This window comes from Capricornis sumatraensis, chromosome 7 (assembly GCF_032405125.1).
Source record: "Capricornis sumatraensis isolate serow.1 chromosome 7, serow.2, whole genome shotgun sequence".
In the NCBI taxonomy this organism is placed as follows: Eukaryota; Metazoa; Chordata; class Mammalia; order Artiodactyla; family Bovidae; genus Capricornis; species Capricornis sumatraensis.
The window spans coordinates 89,422,307-89,431,818 of NC_091075.1; the positions used below are offsets into that span (position 1 = coordinate 89,422,307).

A 9,512-nucleotide genomic window follows, 5' to 3' on the forward strand; every position below is an offset into this window, starting at 1 on the left:
TTTCATTGTTATGTTCACTTTTCCCCTTTGAGTAAATATATGGTAATATTTTAAGGTCTCAGTCTTCTAATTTTGTCTCTGTTATTTCTGGATATGTTTCTATTGATGACACTTTTGATAATTTGTCATATTTTCCTGCTTATTTGCATATCTAATCTCTTTAATGATTGCTAAGCCTCTGATTTTGTTCTTGAGAGCTAGATATTTATTTCTATGTTCATTTAAAGTTTTTGTTATTTTCTGAATACAGTTAAATCACTGTGGATTAGTTTAATCTTTTCACAACTTGTTTTGAAGGTTTTTTAGCTTGGGAGTGAAGAGTGAAGAAAATACTAAGATGTTACAAAAGTGGGAGAAATATTGGGTCTTAGGCACCATGGTTATGAGAACTTTCCTCTTGAAGTTAATGTTTGCTTCTCATGGAATCATAGTTTTAAAATCTACCCACAATAATTTATCATTCATATTTCTACCTGGGAGAATATTTATTTAAGACATAGGGAGGCCAGCATGAATACCCTGGGGAACAGACCCAGAAGATAAAGTAGATTTTTCCCACATGACCTGCTTTTTGTTATTTTTTATGACTTTGACATAACTTGTTCTTCCTTTATTTATCTCAAAAGATACTGAGGCTATTTTTCATAGGCACTGTTTTCTTTAGGTAGAATGAAGCCAGGTTAATAAACTGGTTAATCATAATATGTATAAATGTCTCACCACCACAGTATTTTGGGAAATGGTATTTAAAATTGACAAATGCTCTTTATACTGTGTTGAAATTTTATTTTCCGTAGTACTTATTATCATGCATATACTCAATTTGTTCCTTCAGATTTACTGCTGCCCAGCCCTCCTCATTCACTTCTTTTTCTGCTTTGCTTTGACCCCCAGTTTTACAAAATACACTGTCTGGCCTCTGTATCTCTCTTGCCTTGATGGTTGAGTCCAGATAATTGAGAGTCCCAGTAGAAGACTGGAGGGGGAAAGAGAGAGAGGAAGCATGCTTATTTTGCCCCGATTCTTCCCATCATCTGACAGTGGTGGTGTTCTTCCATAGATAACAGCTCCTGTGGGGTGATCTCCTCTTCTTTTGGCCCCCACAGGGTTCAGGTACTTCTGTACATTGTATTTGTCCCTTCAGGGTTTGTCATAGTGATAACTCCTCTCTGTTGTGGGGAATTCACTAATCTTTGTTAACTGCCTTCATCTATGCATTACTCTGTATGTAGTTCCTTCATAAACTCTCTAAAAAACACTTTTGAGCATGACTCTTTTTTATAGGTACCTTGTCTGAAATAAATTCCGTTCCATATAATATCTAGAGAGCTCTTTTGCAAACCTAAATCAAATAACTGTTAGTCACTCAGTTGTGCCTGACTCTTTGCGACCCCATGGACTGCCGCCCACCAGGCTCCTGTGTCCATGAGATTTTCCAAGCAAGAATACTGGAGTAGGTTGCCATTTCTTTCTCCAGGGGATCTTCCCTGACCCAGGGATTGAACCTGAGTCTCCTGAATTACAGGCAGATTCTTAACAAATCAAATAAGGTCACTCCTTTATTCCAAACTCTCCAATGACCTTCCTTTCCAGTTAGAGTCAAATCCAAGCTTTTTGATGAAACTTCAATGTAAACTCTTCAATTTTATCTTTTTCCAGTCTCTCCCTCTCTTACACTGTTCCAGCCACACTGGTTCTCTGTCTCCCAAGAACATTCCAGACACATTCATGCTTTAGGGCCTGTATACTTGCTGTTCTTTCAACCTGGCAGGATTGTTTCCTAGGTCTTTACATGACTGACTCATAATTTGTGTTTCTACTCAAGTTTCACCTTCTCTGAGAGATCTTCATTGATCAACTTATCTAAGTCACTGTTTAATATTCTATTACTTTCTTCAGCGGAGTCAACAATCCTAGCAGGATTGTTTTCTGTTTGAGATATCATCCCTCTGTCTAAAGCCTAACAGGCTCTGTACACATGGACTCTCTCAGGAGCATGACCATGGTATCTCTGCAGAGTGAGACATGCTACCTTCAACTTCCTGTTTGAAACTCAATTTCTACCCCTAGCTACAAGAGACTCCCAAACCCTGATTCTTCTCAGACACGCTAAGCATCACGTAGACTGCTACATGAATCCTGTCTTTCAACAAAAAGGTGGTCCAGCCTCCTTTCCACATGTCCATTGCTTACTTATGCCAAAGTTGCTAAGGGTACTCCATTGTCCTAAAACATAATCTCATTAGGCAATGAGTGAGAAAATATCACATTAGCTGAAGATATCTGTGAAATATTGATTATTGATTCTCATTTTAGATGAAACTGAGCCCTCCTTGGAGGTTTCTAAAAATCTCAGTGGCTTGTAGGGCAGTCATTAAGCATCCTTTGTAGGTGTGAGGAGGAGCTGAGCTGAACTGGTGACTTTGAAACACTCTCTCACCACACCAAATGTAGCAGAATTACTTTTAAAAATCAGATAACTTTTTTCCTTGGGGAAATTCTCCTCTGGAATATCCCTTGTTGAATAAAATATTCTTTGATGTTGGAAATGTCCTGTATCTATGCTGTTCAGTGAAGGAACCCCGAACATGCATGGCTATTGAGCATTTGTAGCATGAATAGTATAGGGAGCTACTGAATTTTAAATTTTATTCAAATTTAAGTAATTTTAAGTTTAAAAAATAAGATGAGGCTAGTGACTGCCATATTAGACAGCACAGCTCTAGAATCTTCCTACCAATACCTACAGCCCAAGTACAAAATGTTGTACTTTACTTTATGAGATATGATCCAATGAGGGACTGGCGAGACTCGGAATTACTCTGGAAAGGTTCTATACATAAACAAGGTACTTATTTGTAAAGGATGTTGCTTCTTGGTCTGTTCTTTCTGGAAACCATACCAAATAGAGGCAAATAATATATTTCAAGTGTTAACTACCAATCACTTCTGTATATGGTGTTGATAAAATCTATAGTCAGTGTGGCTCAGGAAGTCTCTGACATTCTTTGAGTCTACACTGACAATTCCTCTCAACTAAATCTCACTAATTCTTCTCCAATACTCATAATTGCTGAAAAGTCAGCATCAGTTCTGACAAATCAAAACGTTGTTATCCCTTTTTGACATTGCTCAAAATCCATCCATTAAAGTACAGAGCCAGCTCAATGGATGCATCCGTAGCTTTCCAGATTGCTGCTTTCTCCTCCAGCAGAGCTGGGCCTACGTTTTTGCAACCATGTCTAAGGGACCTGCAGTTGGCATTGATCTTGGCACCACTGATTCTCATGTGGGAGAGCACAGAAAGGTGGAAATCATTTCCAATGATCAGGGGACTGAACCACCCCAAGCTATGTCACTTTTACTAATACCGGACGATTGATCGGTGACGTTGCAAAGAACCAAGTCTCAATGAATCCCAACAACATGGTTTTTGATGCCAAACAACTTATTGAATGAAGATTTGATGATGCTGTTGTCCAGTCTGATACGAAACATTGGCCCTTCATGGTGGCAAATGATGCTGGCAGACCTAAGGTTTTAAGTAGAATACAAGGGAGAGAAAAAGAGTTTTTACTCAGAAGAGGTGTCATCCATGGTCCTGACAAAGAGGAAGGAAATCGCAGAAGCCTGCCTTGGGAAGACTGTTACCAACGCTGTTGTCACAGTACCTACCTGCTTTAACGACTCTCAGCGTGAGGCTACCAAAGATGCTAGAACTATTGCTGGTCTCCATGTACTTAGAATCATCAGTGAACCAAGTGCTGCTGCTATTGCCTATGGCTTAGACAAAAAGGTTGGAGCAGAGAGAAATGTGCTGATCTTTGATTTAGGTGGTGGCATTTTTATGTGTCAGTCTTCACTATTGAGGATGGAATCTTTGAGGTCAAATCTATAGCTGGAGATACTTGTCTGGAGAAGATTTTGACAATGGCAGGGTCAACCATTTCATTGCAGAGTTCAAGAGCAAACACAAGAAGGATATCAGTGAGAACAAGAGGGCTGTCTGTTGCCTCCATACTGCTTCTGAGCTTGCTAAGCGCACTCTCTCTTCCAGCAGCCAGGGCAGTATTGAGATTGATTCCCTCTATGAAGGAATCAACTTCCGATTTAAGAATTGAATGCTGATTTGTTCCGTGGCACCCTGGACCCTGTGGAGAAAGCCCTTCAGGATGCCAAGCTGGACAAGTCTCAGATCCGCGATATTGTCTTGGTGGGTGGCTCAACCTGCATCCCCAAGATTCAGAAACGTCTCCAGGACTTCTTCAGTGGGAAAGAACTGAATAGGAGCATCAACCCCGGTGAGGCTCTTGCATATGGTGCAGCTGTCCAGGTAGCAATTTTGTCTGGAGACAAATCTGAAAATGTTCAAGACTCGCTGCTGTTGGATGTCACTCTTCTTTCCCTTGAAATCGAAACTGCTGGTGGAGTCATGAGTGTCCTCAAGCACAATACCGCCATTCCCACCAAGCAGACGCAGACTTTCACCACCTACTCTGACAACCAGCCTGGTGTGTTCATTCAGGTTTATGAAGGTGAGTGAACCATGACCAAACTTGCTTGGCAAGTTTGAACTCACAGGCATACCTCCTGCTCCTGTGGTGTTTCTCAGATCGAAGTCACTTTTGATATTGATGCCAATGGCATTCTCAATCTCTTTGCTATGGATAAGAGCACAGGATAAGAGAACAAGATTACCATCATTAATGACAAGGGCTGTTTGAGCAAGGATGATATTAAACAGATGGTTCAAGAAGCAGAGAAGTACAAAGCTGAAGACGAGAAGCAGCAGGATAAGGTGTCTTCAAAGAATTCGCTTGAATCCTATGCCTTCAGCATGAAAGCTACTGTTGAGGATGAGAAACTTCAGGGCAAGATTAATGATGAGGACAAACAGAAGATTCTTGACAAGTGTAATGAAATAATCAACTGGCTGGATAAGAACCAGACTGCAGAGAAGGAAGAATTTGAACATCAGCAGAAGGAGTTGGAAAAATTCTACAACCCCATCATTACCAAGCTGTACCAGAGCACAGGAGGCATGCCCAGGGGAATGCCAGGAGGAATGCCTGGGGGCTTCCCTGGTGATGGAGCTCCTCCATCAAGTGGTGCCTTCTCTGGGCCCACCATTGAAGAGGTTGATTAAGCCAGCCTAGCATAGATATAGCATTGTTCCACACAAAACATGGAAGGACCCAAATTTGTAGCAAATCCCATGGCAGTTACCAAGTTGAGCTGCTATAGTAAATAACTGGGGATTCTTGATACTTGAACATGGAATGTGTGTGCACATGGAAAAACATTGCACTTTACAAGCTCTGTATTACAAGAGAAAAAGTTCAATGTCTTAAATAAAACTGTATTTAAAATTGAAAAAAAAAAAGTACAGAGTCATTCTGCATTGGCCATATGATTGTGTTAACTATATTCCAAAGCTTTCACTAACTCTGTTCCTCTTTCTTCAAGTTGTGTAAATGCTGGGCTCTGGCTCCTTTCCAGCATCAATGGGCTCTACTTGTGTAATCTGTTGAACTTTCCCTTGGTGTCCTTTGAGAAGCAGATACTAGGATGGGATTAAACATTTAAGGGCTGTCTTAGGAGAACATATCCATGTGAAAGGAAATAGGGAGGTACCCAGAGGAAGCTGGGGGATGCCTCTGACCACCTGGCCGGTCTAACCCAGAGTGAAGGAGAGAGGGAAAGAATGTTGGGTGGTTGTTTAGTCACTCAGTTGTGTCCGACTCTTTTCGAACCTATGGACTGCAGCACGCCAGGCTTCCCTGTCCTTCACTATCTCCCAAAGTTTGCTCAAACTCGTGTCCATTGAGTCACCGATGCCATCCAACCATCTCATCCTCTGTTGCCCCTTCTCTTCCTGCCCTCAATCTTTCCCAGCATCAGGGTCTTTTCCAATGAGTTGGCTCTTTGCATCAGGTGGCCAAAGTATTGGAGCTTCAGCATCAGTCCTTCCAGTGAATATTCAGGGTTGATTTCCTTTAGGATTGACTGGGTTAATCTCCTTGCTGTTGGGTGGAGGGCCACACAGTTCCAGCAAAGCCATCAGGGAGTCCCCCCCAGATGAAGTTGGCCAACTGAAGTCTCATGTCTCTCTGGAAAGGGACCTGCCTTAATGTCACTGCTGTATGTAGCATTCAGTCAGTGGCTGGAACAGCTTGTGGTAATGGCATCCTGAAAGCAAACTCTGGATTTCTAAGCTGGGGCTCCTGGTCAGTTACATTGTCTGTTGTAGAAGGAAGGCGGCCCCCACACCTCATACAATTTTGCTTCAGTTATGATGGATAGACAAGAAAATGAAAGATGAAAGACAGCATGGCTAGAAAATAAAATATCTGAATAATACATAGAGCCCTTTCCCTCATTACTCAGAATTATCCCCACTAATCCTCTAAGGTTAATTCTAATTCTTTTCTGTCAAATGTTTCTACTGACTGCAGCACTGGAGTTAGAGGCTATCTTCTTATAACTTTTCTGGGCTCTCCAGTTAAACTGTTAACCTACCCATTTACAAATGATCACACAGGATTTGGCCAAGCAGAGCTACAGTAGTAATGCTTGGGAGTGGAAAATTGGACCAATATAGTTATCTAATTCTAGCTCTCTATTTCCAGAATATACCAAAGATAAGCTTTTCTTTCTTTGTGTCCTGTTTGCAAGCTACTGTTAGGCTTCCCCAGTGGCTCAGCAATAAAGAATCTGCCTGCAATACAGGCTTGACACAGGTTTGAGCCCTGGTCTGGGGAAATCCCCTGGAGGAGCAAACGGCAACCCACTCCAGTATTTTTGTCTGGAGAATTTTGTGGACAGAGGAGCCTGGCAGACTCCATGGGAGTCAAGGAGTCAGATACAACTGAGCAGGCACAGTATAGTGTTATCAATTTAGCTACAGTTTGGGGTCTTTGTAGAGACCTAATAAATGGTATACTATGTCCTCATGTTTCAGAATAATGGTGAGCTAAGAAAAAAAAATCAATAGGTAGAGGCCAAAAATTATGACCTTAATTACTGATTTAACTGCTATTGGAAATTTGACTTGTATCTGTGGACAAGTTGGTTCTCAAATACTGAATCTAGAATGGGGACGTTCACCTGTTTAGCACTGTCTGCACTAGAATGGAGCAGGCATCCTCTTCGCCAAGTCCAGATCCCACCCAAACTGCAGAGGAGAACGAGTTTGTGGCTTCTGCAAGCTTTCACAGTTTCTCAAATTCGCCAATCAGGTTAGCTCACTCCTTCTCTTCTGGGACTGTATGAGTGAAGGAAGCAGAGAGAGGTCAGGAGTATTAAAAAAACTGAAAGATCAGCGATGCGGAAGATGCATGCCCTCCCTAACACAAGAGATACCATACCAAAATGGCACGTGTCAGGAAGTACACAGGCTCAGTGACAAAGCAGAGGCCAGTGATTCCCTTATTCTGAGGTGGCCTTAACATGGTCTTGAAAATTCTGATATCTCTAACAGTTACATTTGTATGCCATCTTCTATCTAAATTTTTGAAAAATATGTTTTTGCTTTCTGTGTTGGCTCAAAATTTGGGATCAGAGTATTTTAAAAGAATTTCATGAAATGTATGACTTCTTTCTTACCAAAAATATATACAAACTCAATTTCTTCCCTAGTGATTAAAAAAGAGATGGAATTCTTTCTTGACTCAAAACTTCAGGTCTTTTTTCTGCACTATTTTTATTTTGCATTCATACACAAGTGCGCGTGCGGGTGCGCATGCACACACACACACACACACACACACACACACACACACACACACACAGGACTTTAGGGTCTAAAGTCCTTTACTTTCATTTCTGTTTTTCTTAAGCTCACTTGAGATGAGCCCAAATCACTATAATCCTGACTTTTGAACTTGGGGAGCTTATGTGAAATGGTCCATAAACTCATTCTAAGAAAAGGTTACTTAATGCCATTTCTGTATTACTGTGGAATTAAATTCTCCTTCTCAAACTCCCTGTTAATGTTATCTTCCTCAGATCAGAAGCTCAACCTGAATTTTATGGATTTGGGGAAAAATTATAGTAATTGACTCACTCTGTTGTGAGTTAGCCTACTGCACTGAGTAGGAGCTTAGGCATTGGACTCAGGCATAGCTGTTCTTATAGCCTAGCTCTTTGACCCTTGTACACACTGCTAAACTTCTCTGGGACCTAAGTTCTTCCTAAAAGTGAGGACAATGATACCTATGTCACAAAGCTATGGTGAGGATTAGAGGAGATAATGTATGTAAAGCATTTAGCTTGGGGCCTAGACAAAATCAGCAACCAGTATGAATAAGCTATTCTTATTACTATTATTATTTTATTGAACTGTGTATTAATAGCATCTGCCACAATTGTTAACACAGAGTAAATGCTCAAGAACTGTTTACTAAATGAATGACTAGGACAAGTCTAACTATTTTATTCTTCCTGTGCTCAAGAGTAATGGTTCTTTCTAAAGTTTGTCATTGTCTCTTTCTGTGACCAACAGAGTCTTGTCTGAAGATATGATACTAAAAATTGTAGTATATCCAGCTGTTACTCCGTTGAGAGTATATCTGTTGAACACATATTTACTTAGGAAATTCTCTTTAGGATAAACCAAAATGTTTCCACTCAGTGAATATACTCACTAAGACCTTCTTTACAAAGAGACTTCTGAATCTGTCTGTTGAAGTAGACCCTGTCCAAGAACTGTTGCAATTCTTTGGGAGTCAAATTCAAACTAACTTAGAAGTGACCTGAGAGGGAGAAATAGCCTACCTGGAATCATTTGCTCTTTTGCCCCCTTTTACAAATATATCTATGTCTATTGAGAGAGATAGGCATAGATATAGATGTTTTGAGATTAGCTTTCATCATTCCATGGATTTCATGCAATTTTCAGCAAATCTCCCATCATCCCTCCCTCTCCACATCAGGACAACTCCCAAAATTTTCATATCAGGAATCAGATTAAATGAATGTTTGTTTAAAAAGTGCTTCATTGCTTTTGTGTTCTCTCACAATTTCCCTCCTCTGCCTTGCTGGACAGATAGAATCTTATGAGGATGTCAGCTTGCCAAATAATTGAGATTCTTTTCAGTAATATAGGACCCAAATCAAAAACATTCCTGAAGACTAGTACATTTACAAATGTTATTGCTTATACAGATGTGTGGTGGAATGGAATAAAATGTTAGGTATGACAACAACAAATTATAGAAATATGAGGTTTGCCTTCAGGCATATGAATATATACATGAGGAAAGGAATACTTTGGTGGGAATTATAACTAAGGATGTGGGATCTTTGAAACAATGTTTAGGAACAGAAGATTCCAAGTTAAAATCAAGGGAACCAGTCAATACATATTTCTTGAGCACTAATTATATGCCAGTCACAGAGGACACAGCCGTGAATGAGACACTGAGTCCTAGCCTGGACTTATAGCCAGATGCAAAAGACAGACATTAAGCAAACAGATAATGCAGGAGGGCACAGGGCATTGAGGAAGTGCA

At 40.5% G+C, this 9,512-nt stretch overlaps 1 pseudogene; it reads left to right on the forward strand.

Moving 5' to 3' along the window:
* The first annotated feature begins 3,238 nt into the window (after positions 1-3,238).
* LOC138082098 (heat shock cognate 71 kDa protein pseudogene) lies at positions 3,239-5,146 on the forward strand (annotated as a pseudogene).
* Positions 5,147-9,512: the final 4,366 nt, after the last annotated feature.